Raw genomic sequence first — 15,909 nt, forward strand, 5'->3', positions numbered from 1 at the left:
AGAACTTATAAAACTCAACAGGTTAAGGATCCTAGTATGTTTTGTGACCTCCAAACATTTAAGAATTTTTTGTGAGGATCACACTGCTTAAAAACTAGAAAGCATTACATAAATGTAAGGTACATGATTCTGAAGCACCAAGTAATACGCACCATATTAACATTGTAACATTTACCATAATTGTGCTGGATTTCGCTACACTGCGCTCTTTCTCCCACCTTCCCAGTTCTCACTATTGACATTAGAAGATGGAAACTGTAGTTTCAGGGGAGGCCAAGCAGTTTAGGAGAGTGTTTTCCAAACTCTAGAATGTGGTCCACTGTAAAAAATGGATTTTCCACTGTGTTCCCATTTCCACATTCCTCACAAACACACAGCTGACACAGAAGTGCTAAACAATACTCATCTTTACTCATGTGACGCACTCTAGTAGTTTTGAATTTGTTCTAGAACTAAGAGATGAGGAGGGAGGGGGGCAGCCCCGGATTCTCACTCCAGCTTGGCGCCACTTCTGATTTAGGTGTAGTAGCAGTAGCAGCGATTGCTGTGATTAATTGTTGGTCCGTGCATTGTGCTAAATGCTTATCATTTATCGTCTTATTTCATCCCCACGCTGACTCTGTTGCTCTGAATCAGTATTCATGAGGCAAACAACTGATTAGTAGTAGAAAGGGGTTGGGATGGGCGGGTGTATTAGAGTATACCTGTCATTGGGAGGACTTCTTTAAATTCCTCTGTAGACATCTCACAGTTGTAGTTATCAAGAGTCCTTTGCTGACCAGTGGGTATTGTCTGTATGTGGTGGGTACATTCAGTGATTCCTGGCCCTGAACACTGAGGTTGGACGAAGGAACGTGCCCAACACAGCCACGTTACTGTCCCGAGTGGCCGTATTTGAATGACCTAGACAGCTTCAGGTGGGGGCTCTAGATGGGATATTTTCAGCCTGTCTGATGAAATTTGCCTGTTTGAAATAATGGGCCCACTCATCAAAAGCCTGAGGAAAGTTTTGGCTATAGGCGAGAACTAGGCTATAGGCAGGAAAAACTAGTACAAGTTTGAACTGGTTTCTCTCTAACAGCAGTTCCACCTTTCCAGACTTTCCTGGTCTGTTGCTGACAAGCCTCTTTCTGTTTTTTAATTCCAGGGATATTAGTAACTAAGATAGCAGTTTTGCACATGGTTTTCATTTTATGTTTTATTCTGTGTATCCATGCATTATATGGGCTTTGGATAAGAAAAGTCACTTGTTTGTCGGCAAAGTGACAAATTGGTTCTTTTCCTCTCCTCTGTTGGCACAGATTTAGATCGAGGACTGTAGCACAGATCTTTATGTTCTTATAAGTGGTTTACTGTCTTGGTCAAGATTCTAACATTTTTATATTTTACTGCAGCCTAAATTTGTAATTTTACTGATTAGGTATGCCAAAGATTATGCTCCTAGCTAGTTAACTGAAAACTGTCCAAAATGAAACTAAATTGTATTCTATGGTATCATACAATAATATCATTGATATTTATCATTGATAAACAATGGTTTATCATCTATTTTAGCAAACTATACAACTGCATGCCTTATTTTTAAAATAACTCACTTTTGTTTTGTTGTAACTATCTTTGTCGAACAAGTGTCTGGATTCTCCAGATATGTCTGCCTTTTGAGAAAGAAGTGACCTTATAGGCTTACATCCCTTGACAAACTCTGGACTGAAATACTATGTCCATTGATTTTATTATGTAGTCAAAGATGCCATGTATTTATTTATTTATGATTTATTTGAGAGAGAGATGGGGAGGAGGGGGAGAGGGAGAGAGAGAATCTCAAGCAGACTCCCCATTGAGCATAGAGCCCAATGTGGGGCTCCATCTCACAGCCCTGAGATCATGACCTGAGCCAAAATCAAGAGTTGAATGCTTAACTGACTGAGCCACCCAGGTACCCCTCAAAGATGCCTTTTAAAAAATATATTTTTTAAAAGATTTGTTTATTTGAGAGAGAGTATGAGCGGGAAAAGGGGCAGAGGAAGAGAATATCCAAGAAGACTCTCGCTGAGCTCAGAGCCCAACATGGGGCTCAGTCTCATGACCCATGAGATCGGGACCTGAGCTGAAACCAAGAGTCGGTTGTTTAACTGACTGAACCACCCAGGTGCCCCTAAAAAATATTTTACTCTAAGTAAACATGATTTGAGTATACTAGAGAAAATTTAAATAAATGGCATTTGTGTTTTCCTCTTTTAATTTCTTTTTTGCTTACTTAATGTTAAGTTGCATAGATCATTTCTTTGACCAGACAAAGCAGTTTACTGCAGTGGTCTGAGCCTTGGTGTCAGGAACTCTGTTCTCATGTCACATTCAGATCTAAGTTACGTTCCCTTCATAAAGAAGATCTGTCGTGTGACAGCTGCTTATGGGAGCCTGTGACGCAGGTGCCTGGGAGAGCTCTGGAACGGCACTAGTGCCCTTTGAACTTTCTCAGCTGTCCTTTTTCCACCTGCCGTCTGTGTAGGTCTCATCAGTCTGAAGCAAATTATTGTTCACGTGGGAGCTTGGATACACATCTTAAAGTGATGCCAGGTAGCTCCCCAAAACTGTGAATTAAACCAAAAAAATGCCTTTCAAGTTGATGAAATTAGAGGGTATGGGGAGCGGGGGGGATTAGATGCAGTGATCTACTGACTAAATGTAAATAAGTGTATTTGAGCTAGTTCACTAAATTTGCATAACCCTTGTTCTATAAAATAAAATAATGTTTTCAGAAAAGTCAAATGGGATCTAGTGATTATAAATTGAACTCTATTTTTTTAATGTCTTTTAAAAAAACACCCTGTTGTTAAATCCATTATTGCTAATCTTTTGATAAAACAAAGGCTCTTCTGAAATGCAGCTAATCAGTTATTGTGTTATATTGTCATTTTAAAAATTAGGAGTTTTGAATATGTTTTCTTCCTCCCTTCCTCCCTCCATCCCTCCCTCCCTTTCTTTCTTTTAGAAGGAGAGAGAGAGAGAGAGAGAGAGAAAGGTGGGAGAGGGGCAAGGAGAGGAAGAGAGAACCGTAAGCAGGCTCCATGCCCAGTGCGGAGCCCAGTACAGGGCTCGATGTCATAACCCTGAGATCATGACTTGAGCAGAAATCAAGAGTCAGACGCTTAACCAACTGAGATACCCAGACATAGCTGGAGTTTCGAACATGTTTTCTTAAAGCACTCAAACTGTATTGAAGAAAGCAAGGAAAATCAGAAGGGACTATTTAGTTTATTTGCACTTTCTGAATTTGCCAGTGGTGCTAGAGTTAATTTTGGGACCATAGGCCTGGTTTTCACTACAAACTGCAGCCATTTCTTTAACTGCACACTTCTGAAAATACAGTTGACCCTTAAACAACAGGAATTAGGAGTACCTACCCCCTCCATGCAGTTGAAAATCAGCATGTGACTTTTGACTCCCCCAAAACTTAACTAATAAGAGACTACTGTTGACCAGAATCCATACCAATAACATAAACAGTCAGCACATAATTGTTCTTTTATATGTATTATGTAGTCTATTCTTACAATAAAGTCAGCTAGAAAAAATACTAAGAAAATCATAAGGAAGGGGCACCTGGGTGGCTCAGTCGTTAAGCGTCTGCCTTCGGCTCAGGTCATGATCCCAGAGTCCTGGGATAGAGCCCCGCATCGGGCCCCCTGCTCAGCGGGAAACCTGCTTCTTCCTCTCCCACTTCCCTTGCTTGTGTTCCCTCTCTCACTATCTCTCTCTCTCTGTCAAATAAATAAATTAAAAAATCTTTAAAAAAATCATAAGGAAGAGAAAATACATTTACAATCCTCTACTGTATTTATTAAAAAAAAAAATCTGTGTGTACGTGGACCCATGCAGTTCAAACTTGTGTTATTCAAGGATCAGCTATATTTTTTAAAACAAATTGGTTTTCAAGAGAACAGAGTGTGTATGGACTAAAAGTACAGTGCTTTGTAACACTGCTTTATTCATTTTTAGTCACAAGACTTTATTTTGTTTTTCAAAATACGTTAAAGGAATAGTTGAGATTTTTAAAAAATATGTAACAGAAATATGTTTGGATTCAAAGGACCGAGCTACACTGTTCTATTAAAGGCCTCTGATTACTCTCCTCTTGTGTTGTTGCGCTCAAAAGTTCTATAACAAGTTCAAGTCTTAGAAAGAAGCAGTTGGGATCTAGGAAGAGTTCTTAGGGATTTATTTTAAACTTTTAAAAAACTGGAATTTAGAAAGTCTCAAGTTTTGGGGCTTGTGAATAAATCGTGTAGCTGAGCAACATGAAGACAAAAATTGAGTTTCTGTGTCAGACCTGTCAGCTGATGAAGAACGCAGGAAAGAGTCTGAGGAGTGGCCTGGAACAAGAGAGAATTCTTCTGTTGTTGTTCAGAGGTTCTATGTATCGATGGTAAAATTTTGCCTTAACTGATTTGGTTGCTGGTTAGCTTGCTTATTTAATGACAAGAAAGGAGTTTTAATGTTATTATTATAGTGCCCCTCGCACACATTTTCATTTTACTTCAAAGTAGACCTTTTCAGTGCCCTGTGAAGAAAATGAAAACCAAGAGCATTAAGTCACTTGGGGAGATTTGAGTCAGCAAGTAACAAATGGATTTCATCATAAGCAAATGTGACCTAATGAAAGCACAGCAGAAACTGGAACTACATGGAACAATCCACTGGCCTAGTAGCACAAGAGAGGGATAGAAGGATCTAATAAGATTCAAGCAAAACCTGCATGGCTGTACAAGAGTTAAAGAAAACATTTCTTCCCCTGAGCAAGAGGATAGTATACCAGAAGAGCATACAGCAAAACTGATTTGGTTTCGTGCTTTTATCACCTTGGAAAAGGGAGTTTGCTTTGTGGAAGTGGATTGCGGTTACAATCTAGTATCCAGAGATAGTAGAATCAAAACACTCAGGTGATTATGCTCATTGGTTTAGGGACCAATAATCAACAGGGCCTTTGAGCAGTAGCAAAGCAATCCATAGGTCGTGGCTGTCTCAGAAGTGTCCATAAATGCTGCTTACGCCATTGACTTTGGCTGTGGTTCACTGTGGGGTTCGGGCCCAGATTCCTGTCTTCGTACAAATCATCAGTTGAGCTCTGCCAGTTCGAAAGACCTGGAGCATGGGTATTCTCCACAGAGTGTCTTTGTTTCTAGAATTCTTAGTCTCTCTGGAAAAGCACACATAGACTAGTCTAGGATGTGAGGCATGAGACACAGCCTTTCATTCCAAATAAACCTAGGGCGTGTTTGATGGGTTGTTAGCAGTTAGCATCATTTCCTTATATTTTACTGTGTTAATTAATGGGAGTTTTATGAAGATGCCAGATAACCATTCTTGTCCTAAAAAAGGATTAGCACAGAGCACAATTTAAAGCTTTTGTGACCTGATTAATTTCGATATTTATTACACATTCAGAAACAAAATAATCCAAGAATGATTTAATTTGAGAATTCAGACATTGAGTAATAAACATGAGGTACTAATTAACAGGAAAGTGGATGAAAGCTGGGTAGTTGCTCTGAAGATCTGTCTTCTGTTGCTTGTCTTTTAATTAGAGTGGGAGAAAGATCAGCACCATGAACCACAAACATTTGTGGGATGCCCACTCAGCACTGCGCCTTATGTGTCTCCGTATCTCCAGCATCTCGGGAATGTGGTGCCTGGGCCCTTGGCTGAGGAGAAGTACAAGATTTGTTTCCCACCCTCAAGGAGTTTACTGTCAGGTTGGGAAGGCTACCCACATAGAAAATGACAGACAGCAACCAGAATACTGTTCCTATTATAAAAGGCTTTTTCTGCATTAAAAACTACTTTTTTTTTTTTAAGATTTCATTTATTTATTTGACAGAGAGAGACACAGCAAGAGAGGGAACACAAGCAGGGGGAGTGGGGGAGGGAGAAGGAGGCTTCCCGCCAAGCAGGGAGCCTGGTGCGGGGCTCGATCCCAGGACCCCGGGACCATGACCTGAGCCGAAGGCAGACGCTTAACGACTGAGCCACCCCGGCGCCCCTAAAATCCACTTCTGATAGATGTGTTCATTAGCTTGACGGTGGTAGTCATTTCGCAGTGTGTGCATGTATCTAGATATCATGCTGTACACCCGAGGTATGCAGGATTCTCATTTTTGTCAGGTTTACCTCAGTGAAACTGGGTGGGAGGAAAGCTTCATTTTTTAAATGGTCATAATAAAAGGAAAAACTAAGTTGACAGTAAGATGGCTTACAGGGACAAAATTGCTGAGGTTTTGAACTGCATTTTTCCAAGCAAAGTTGGCCCAAGTAGAAAAAATGCTGCATGCATTGTCTTCATTGCTAATTTTTTTTAAGTATTGAGCTTATTGCTCATTCCATTTTAGTCTCTGAACTGTGAGAACAGTTAGAAATTATTGAAACTGGATAATCTTTGCATTTTTAAAAAAGGATGTAAGAGTTATATTTTCTTCTCGCCACTTTGGCTTCCATCAGACCCTGGAGGCAGAGATCCAGGGGACGGATGGGGTGAGAATTAAAAAAAGAAAAAAAGAAAAGAGTTCCGTTGTCTCTAATTTGCATAAAAGATCCTGGAAACTTTAATTATGGCCATTAACTCTATTCATTGGCCTTTGCATTCCCACCATTGTTTGGGATTAAAAGTAAAATCTAAGGTGTGTTTTGAGTATGAAAAAGCTTTAGGGTTGTAGGATAGCTGGATTGTAATGGCTGGTGAATCTGGGGCTGGAAGAGGAGCTTCTGACCTTTCTTCCTAGGTAGACAGTACCTCTGTTTGCATTAGGCATGGTTCATGACCCCGCAGATTGTCTTTATCTTAACATTCAGAAAAATCAGGGGTGTCTGGGTGTCTCAGTTGGTGAAGTGACTGCCTTTAGCTCAGGTCATGATCTCAGGGTCCTGGGATCGAGCCCTGCGTTGGGCTCCCTGCTCAGTGGGGAGTTGCTTCTCCCTCTGCTTCTACCCCTCTCCACCACTTACGCATGCTCTCTTGCTCTCTCTCTCAAATAAATAAATGAAATCTTAAAAAAAAAAATAATCACTATTTACAGTGGAGAGAGGTGGCCTTCACTTATCTCAGCATTTTATGAGGATTTTTGAGGGACCTAATTTGATGTTTTGGTTGCTTTTTTTTTTTTTTCTTTGACGGCCTTGGTTTCCTTTGCTAGTATTTCTTTATTTAAATTTTTTTTGCAAGCTTTAAGGAGGCAAATGCCATTCTTAGAGATATCCTGGTTAGCTCTGCGACTTGAGGTTGTTTGTTTGTTTTAAGATTTATTTATTTAGAGAGAGCATGAGTGGGAAGGGTAGAGGGAGCGGGAGAGAGAATCTCAAGCAGACGCCACGCTGAGCCCAGAGCCCAACACAGGGCTCGGTCCCACCACCTTGAGATCATGACCTGAGCCTAAACCAGGAGTCAGATGCTTAACTGACTGTGCCACCAAGGTGCCCTACGACTTGAGTTTTTTTATGTTTAAGAAGTTTTAGACATCTGTTCATTCATTCAAGATACTTTAAAACAGTGAATGTGTAAAGTCTCATTTGAGATTGCTCTTAATTGCAGCAGGTAATGAAAGGTCCCGATACGATTATTTTTTCCAGTTAAGGAAATACCTTAAAAATCCCCTACTCATCTTGAATAATAAGTTCTTAAAAGTCAAGCACAATGAGTTATTGCTTTATTAAATCAGATTAAACTTATTGAAATTTGGCTTTATTGGTCAAAGTATTTGGCTTATAGAATTGTTTGAACTTTTAACCAGAAGTAAAAGAAAGTAATTGATCTTAAGGTTCAAATGCAGACAGATAATTTTAAAGAGCGCAATATATAATAAAACCTGAAAATACTTTATATTTGTATTTAAAATGCTATAGTTTTGTTTTTGCTTTTGAAAATCAGTAAAATCCTGAAATACTTCCTTTGACCACTAATCTCAGAGATTATTAGGGATTTTTTTGCTAAAATAACTAAATTACAAACACAGGCCCAATAAGAATGTCCTAGATATTTTACTAAATTTCCTTTGTGATTTCCCTCTTTCTTTCTCTGTTATGTGTGAGGGGTTGGGGGTGGTGGGTGGAGTATATGTGTGTATGTTTCTTTCTCTTTCTTCATGTATTAATAATCCAGTCCTTCTTACTGCTGAGTAGTAGTCCATGGTATGGATGATAGTTGTCCCACAGCGTGTTTAATTATTTACCTGTTGAAGGACATCTGGGTTGTTTCCATTTTAGGACTCTCACCAAAAAAACAAAAAAAAACAAAAAACTGTAAACATTTGTTACACAGGTTTTTGTGTAAAAACAAAAAAAACTTATTTTTTGTTTCTCTGGGACAAATGACCAAGAGTATAATTGCTAGGTTGTATGGTAAGTATATGTTTAATTTCTTAAGAAGCTGCCAAGCTGTTTTCCAGAGTAGCTGTACCATTTTATATTACCACTAACATGTATAAAAGACAGTTTCTTCACATTCTTGCCAGCATTGGTTTTGTTACTATGTTTTTGTTTTAGCTGTTCTAATAGGTAGATAGCAATATCTCACGATGGTCTTAATTTTTTGTTTCCCTAATGGTTGTTGAACATCTTTTCATGTGCTTATTTGCCATCCATATATTCCCTTCATACTCATGCCTTGTTTGTTTTTATATTGTTGAGTTATGAGAGTTGTTTATATACTTTATTTTTTATTTATTTTTTTAAAGTTTATTCATTTATTTTAAGTAATTTCTACACCCAACGTGGGGCTCAGATTCACATAAGATCAAGAGTTGCACGCTCTTCCGACTGAGCCAGCCAGGTGCCCCTCTTTATATACTTTTTTTTTTAAAGATTTTATTTATTTGAGAGAGACAGCAAGCGAGAGAGAGAGCATGAGCAGGGGGAGGGGCAGAGGTAGAGGGAGAAGCAGACTCCCCACTGAGCGGGGAGCCTGATGTGGGGCTCTATCCCAGGACCCTGGGATCATGACCTCAGCTGAAGGCAGATGCTTAACTGACTGAGCCACCCAGGTGCCCCTCTTTATATACATTAAATACAAGTGCTCAGTAGCTTGTCTCTTTGTCCTTTGTTGGTTTTCACAAAGCAAAAGTTTTTAATTTTGGTGCTGTCCGATTTATCATTTTTTTATTTTATGAATCATGCTTTGGTGTCCTAAGAACTCTTCACCAGGCCCTAGGTATCAGAGATTTTTTCTCTTGTTAGTTTTATACTTTTACATGTAACATATGATTCATGAGTTGATTTTTGTTTAAGATGTGAAGTTTAGATCAAGATTTAGTTTTTTGCCTAGATATCAATTACTCCAAAACTGTTTGTTGCAAAGACTTCCTCCACTGAATTGCTTTTGCATTTTTTGCCAAGATCAGTTGGCTGGACTTGTGTGGCACGGTTTCTGGATTCTCTGTTCTGTTGCACAGATCTGTGTGTCTAGCCTGTGTAAATACTACACAGTCTTGATTACTGGAGCTATGAAACAAGTCTTGAAATTGGGTAGAATGATTCTTCTCCACTTTATTCTTTTTCAGAATTGTTTCAGCTCTCCCAGTCTTTCTGTATAAATTTTAGAATAATCCTGCCTATATCCGTAAAAGTACTTGCAAAGATTTTGTTAGGAACTGTGTTAAATCTGTATATCAACTTGGAGAGAATTAATATTTTTCTCAGAAGTCTTCCAGTCCATGAACATGGATTGTCTATCCATTTATTTAAATCTTCTTTGATTTCTTCCATCAGCATTGTGTAGTTTTCAGCAATGCAAATCCCATACACTTTCTTTTAGATTTACAGGTATTTTTTTCTTGAAGTAATTATAATTAGTGTGTTTTTTAATATTTCATAATTTCCGTATGTTCATTGTTAGTATATTGAAATACAGTGGGCCTTTTGAAATGAAATTATTGGGGCACCTGGGTGGCTCAGTCGGGTAAGCAGCCAGGTAGATTTCGGCTCAGGTCATGATCTCAGGGTCCTGGGATCAAGCCCCGCGTCAGGCTCCTAGCTCAGCGGGGAGTCTTCTTCTCTCCCTCTGCCCCAACCCTGCTTGTGTGTGCTCTCTCTCTAAAATAAATAAATAAATCTCTAAAAAATAAATGAAATTATTTATTTCAATTGTGGCAAAATATATATAACATAAAATTTACTGTTTTAACTTTTTTAAGTATATGATTCATATACATTAAGCACATTAAGTACATTCACATTGTTACACAACCATCACCACCATCCATCTCCAGAAGTTTTTTCATGGTCCCATATCGAAACTCTGTACCTATTAAGCAATAACTCCCATTCCTTTCTTCCTCAGCTCCTGGCAACCACAAATCTAATTGCTGTCTCTATGAATTTACTATTAAGTTGTTCATAGGAGTGGTATCATACATTATTTGTCCTTTTGGGTTCATTCATGCCTTCAGGGTTCACTCATGTTGTAGCATATGTTAGAACTTCATTTCTTTTTAAGGTTGAATAATATTCCATTGTACATATAGACCATATTTTGTTTACCCATTCAACCATTCGTGGACACTTGGGTTGTTTTCCACCTTTTGGCTGTTTATATAATGTGCTATGAACATGGGTATCCAAGTATCTCTTTGAAACCCTGCTTTCTGTTTATTGGGGTCTATGTCCAGAAATGGAATGCTGGATTATATACTAATTCTAACTTTTTTGAGGAACGACTCTACCGTTTCTTCCAGTGGCCACAATATTTTACATTCCCACCAGCAGTGGTGCAAGCATTCCAGTTTCTTCGCATCCTAGCCAACACTTGCTGTTTTCTGGTTTTTTGATAATAACCATCTTAATGGGTGGGACATGGTATTTTATTGTGGTTTCAATTTGCATTTCCCTGATGATGAGTGATGTTGAGCATCTTTTCATATGATCATTGGCCACCTGTATGTCTTCTTTGGAGTCTATTCATGTCTTTTGCCTGTCAACTTATTTGGGTTTTTTTGTTGTTGAGTTTTAGGAGTTCTTTATATCCCAGATATTAGTACCCTTATGAAGTGTGTGATTTGCAGTTCAGTTGATTGTTTTATGTTGATCTTTTATCCTGTGATTTTGCTGGGCTCATTTACAGTTCTAGGAGGTTTTGTATAATAGCGCCCTTGAGATTTTCTACAGACACTGTTATGTCGTATGCAAATAGGGACATCTTTATTTCTTCTTTTCCTATCTGGGTGCATTTCAGTTCCTATTTTCACCCTATTGCATAGGCTAGGACTTCCAGCACTATTTTGAATAAAAATGATGAGGGTACACATCCTTACCTTATTTCTAATCTTAGGGGGAAAGCATTCATTCTTTATCAAGTTAAGGAAGTCCCCGTGCAATCCTAGTCTTCTGAGAGTTTTTATCATGCCTGGTTGGTTGTTGAATGTTGTATTTTCTGCATCAGTTGATGTGATTATGTAATTGTTTTCTCTAAACTGTTAATATGGGAGGTTATATTGATTGGCTTCCAAATACTGAATCAGCCTTGCATCCTTAGAATACCTGCAGCCACTGAATCTGTGTTGCTAACATCTTATAAAGGATTGTTCATCCATATTCATAGGGGGTACTGCTTTACAGTTTTCTTGTGCTTTGTCTGATTTAGGTTCCTTCTCTTTTATTTTCTGAAAGAGATTGTGTAGAATTGGTGTTAATTCTTATTTAAATGTTTGGTAGAATCCTCCAGTGAAACTATTGGGGCCTAGAGATTTCTTTTTTGGAAATTAATTACAAACTCAATTTCTTAACAAGCTATATCGGGCTATTTACATTATCTTTCCTATTGGGTGAGTTGTGGCAGTTTATGTTTTTTTGAGATTATTGTCGGAAAGTTTCCTTTCTTGCTAGGCTGCCACTGTCCTGGACATCTGGCTAGAGGGAGGTTTTCTTGTTACTTTTTTTTTTTTTGGTCTCAGTGTCTTGGCTTTTCAGGGTTGCCTGCTCTTGCAGTTTCCCCTCTGGAATACCTGAGGCAAAAAGAAAGCCCAGATGCTCACCACCTTATTGTTCCTCAGGTCTCGGAGTCCCTGCTGGGCTGCCTCTTCTCTCATGTTTCAGTGTCTTCTTAGGTTTGTTGTATAATGGGCAGAGTTTTCTGTCATACGTAGTGGGGCAGTAGGGAGAAGTAGGTAGAGCTTATCTTCTGGAAGTGGAAGGCCTCCTGTCTTGTCTTAATTTAAAAAAAAAAGAACGAAAGAAAGAAAGGAAAGTCCAAGAACTATTTTTTTGCTAGTTAGGAATGTGTAAACTATTACTGTTTTAGCTGTGCATTTCCAGCTATACTGGGAAGAGTATTAAACATGCTACTGGTAGTTAATATGTAGCAAATGAGTAATTGAGAAAATCTGAAGCTAATTTACTACTAAAAATCAAACCTGATAAAATCTGATCCAAGTTTTGTAAAAAGCTTATTTGTATCACTAATATAACTTAACCGTATGAACTTCCAGAGAGATTACAGCAACCAGTTTTAGGTTTAAAAATCCAGAAAAGAAAACTTTCAAAAACCTAAAGCTGGACAGTAACAGAGCACTTACAGCAGATGATACTACTGACCCTTACTCCTCATGTTTTGATGGTCTGTAAACTGATTCTTAAGGAACCATCAACAATCTCTCTCTATTTTTCTCTCATCTATGTTAATATATTGGTTTTTTTTAGTCTCCAGAATCACTTTATCAAATTACAAGTAAAATTGGGCGCCTGGGTGGCTCAGTTGGTTAAGCGACTGCCTTCGGCTCAGGTCATGATCCTGGAGTCCCTGGATCTAGTCCCGCATCGGGCTCCCTGCTCAGCAGGGAGTCTGCTTCTCCCTCTGACCCTCCCCCCCCCCGTGTGCTTTCTCTGTCTCTCATTCTCTCTCAAATAAATAAAATCTTTAAAAAAAAAATACAAGTAAAATTAAATGGAAGTCTGCTGACTTCTAATACAAAATTAGTGGATCAAAACATCATTATATAAGATATAAAAAGACAAGCAAGGCTATTTTGTAGGTTCTTGTTGCACTGTTAAGACACACCTGAGTTTCACCCTCTCCATTCTGAAGCTTTCATGGGAGTAGAAATGAAAAATGGCCACATGAAGGTGGTAGCATAGGAATTCCCTGCTGCAGCCTTGGTTTTTGTATTTTTGTTATGGGTCATTGGGGGTTGGTTTGTTTTTTAGGGGGGGTGGTAATTCTCTGTCCTAGAGCACTATTTCTAAAGCCAGTTGCAAGAAATTGTTAATGTAAGCCTTAGATTCATGCACTGGTGTGTTTTAAAGCTCTCCTATATGTCTGACTCCATGATGGAGTGTTTCTGTACCATGATCTATGGGCCCCACTCCGAGATGGCCCCACTGTGTATGCTGAGCATCAGAATTCCCTGAAACTTCCCACATGACTCTAAAATGCAACCAAAATGGAGAGCCAGTGCACTAGAATTTAGCTTACCCTCTGCAATACGTGTTTTTTTGGGGGGACTGGCAGCACTTTCTTCTGCCTCTGGGACCATTCATTCCAGCAGAAGTTTAGATGAGCCCTCGGGGGCAACTTTGCACGGAGGCAGATCCAGGCCTGTGACCAGCACTGCCGAGAGGGACACTGCCCCGTGCACAGTCCCAGTCAGCTGACTCAGAAGCTCCCTCCTGCTTCCAGGAACACAGCAAGCAGACATTCCCAATACCCAGCTCTGGCCCACAGCTTCACACGGTAAAGGCAGCACAGATGTGAGCACTCTCTTTAAATAGAGGCTTCGTGCCCGAAGTGGGAATTCTTGTTGGTGCCAAAAACAGTGGTACTGCCTTTACTGAGATAATAGGTGTAGTATTACTGCTACTCTTAGCATCCATCTTGTGCTGGATGCTTCATACTATTTATTCACCAACACTTCAACTCCGGGTGGCTTCTTTTGGTTTAACAATTTTTTTTACTAGAAACATGATTGGATAATATGCTTGTGATTATTAAAAACATGATGTGGAAAGTGAAAATTCCACACCGTATCCCAGTGCACATGCACATGAGCACACACAGGCACACCCCTGGCTCTGCAGAGGTAAGCACTGTAGAAATTTGGTAGGAAGGTCTCGGATTCTTTTCTCTGCATATGTTTTTTAATTTCATTTTTTAATTATATCATTTATTTAAACATGCAATTTAAAAATATCCTGTGGCTTGTTTTTTACATTAACATTAGGTTATCTTGAAAATCTTTATTACTATATAATGGACTTCCTCATTCTTTTTAAAAATAAACTTTTTTAGAAGAGTTGTAGCTTTACAGAAAAATTGCAGAGATAATCTCCCATACCCCATACCCAATTTCCTCTCTTGTCAACATCTTAACATTTTTCTCATTCTTTTTTTTTAACAGACTTTTCTGAAGCAGCTTTAGGTGTACAGAAAAGTTGAGCAGAAAGTACAGAGAATTTCCATCCACCCTCCAACTCCCACCTCTCGTTTGCCCTATTATTAACATCTTGCATTAGTGGGATACTTTTGATACAATTGATAAGCCAATATTGAACCATTATTATTAACTAAAGTCCACAGTTTACATTAGTGTTTGCTCTTTGTGTTGTACATCATATGAGTTTTGACAAACATAGTGACATGTATCCTTCATTGCAGTATAGTACATAATAGTCTCATTGCCCGAAATATCCTCTGTGCTCTCCTTATTCGTACCCCCTTCTGTGCCATCATCCCCGGGCAACCACTTACCTTTTTCCTGTCTCCACAGTTTTGCCCTTTCCAGAATGTCATAGAGTTGGAATCCTACAGTACGTAGTCTTGTCAGATTAGCTTCTTACACTTAGTCATATGCATTTAAAGTTCCTCCATGTCTTTTCATGGCTTGAAAATTCATTTCTTTTCATCACTGAATAATAGTACCACAGTTTGTTTATTCATTCACTCATTGGAGGACATTTTGGCTGCTTCTGTATTTTGGCAGTTATGAATAAAGCTGCTTTAAACATTTATTTGCAGGTTTTTGTGTGGACATAAGTTTTCAGCTCATTGGAGCACCTGCCTGGCTCAGTCGATAGAGCATGCGACTCTTGGTCTTGGCGTTATAAGTTTGAGCCCCACATTGGGTGTAGAGATTATTTTAAAAAAATAAAATCTTTAAAAAGCTGAAAAAAAAAGTTTTCAGCTCCTTTGGGGAAATACGGAGAAGTATAATTATTGGACCATATGGTATAAGTGTGATTACTTGTTCTTTCTTAATGGCTGCATACAAAGATATATATTATTGATAATCATTACCCTCATCGATGGACATTTAAGTTTTAAAAATTTTGCTGTTACAAATAATGCTACAACATACTTTTAAATATACATCTTTTGCACACATACTAATATTTCTGCAGGACGCATTCCTAAAAAACTGCTCTGACCTAGACCATGTGAGTTTGCCTTGCAAAAGGCAAGTTGTAGACCACAGTCTCCTACCCTCAGCTGCACTTAGTATTATCACATCTTCCTGAGTCTCAAGAGGAAGATTTAGCCTGGAACCTGAGGATTTGGAGGTCAGACTTAAAGATGGTAGCTGAATGAAGTTTCCTAGGGAGAAAGTGTGGAGCGAAAAGAGAGGATGACCTCCAGCAGAATACGGTGGAACTCCCCTCATCTAATGGTCAGGTAAAGAACTGCCCTGGTGGAAAGAGAGGAACTGGGGTAAGTGTTGGCAGAAAAGCTGGTGTGGATTTCAGGGGAGGGGACGTGGTCCTGTGAGTTTACACTTTGCTGAGGGAGGTGAAGACTGACATGTGTTCATTATATTCAAGAGGAGTGAGGCCTTTGACCTTCGTGAATAGAGGGGACTTGACGGGGCCAAGACTCGCACTGAAAGAGATTGTGCGGTGAGTGGGAGGTGAAGAAATGGCCTTCAAGTAAATAGCCTTTAA

General features: G+C 39.0%; 1 protein-coding gene across 12 annotated transcripts in view; it reads left to right on the plus strand.

The window, feature by feature from the left end:
• The window catches only part of ATE1 (arginyltransferase 1), a 182,461-nt gene that overhangs the window by 149,395 nt on the left and 17,157 nt on the right, over positions 1 to 15,909 (plus strand). The window lies entirely within an intron of this gene.

The sequence above is a fragment of the Callorhinus ursinus genome, unplaced genomic scaffold, assembly GCF_003265705.2.
Source record: "Callorhinus ursinus isolate GAN/ISIS: 27379988/994484 unplaced genomic scaffold, GSC_fseal_2.0 scaffold20, whole genome shotgun sequence".
Classification (NCBI taxonomy): domain Eukaryota; kingdom Metazoa; phylum Chordata; class Mammalia; order Carnivora; family Otariidae; genus Callorhinus; species Callorhinus ursinus.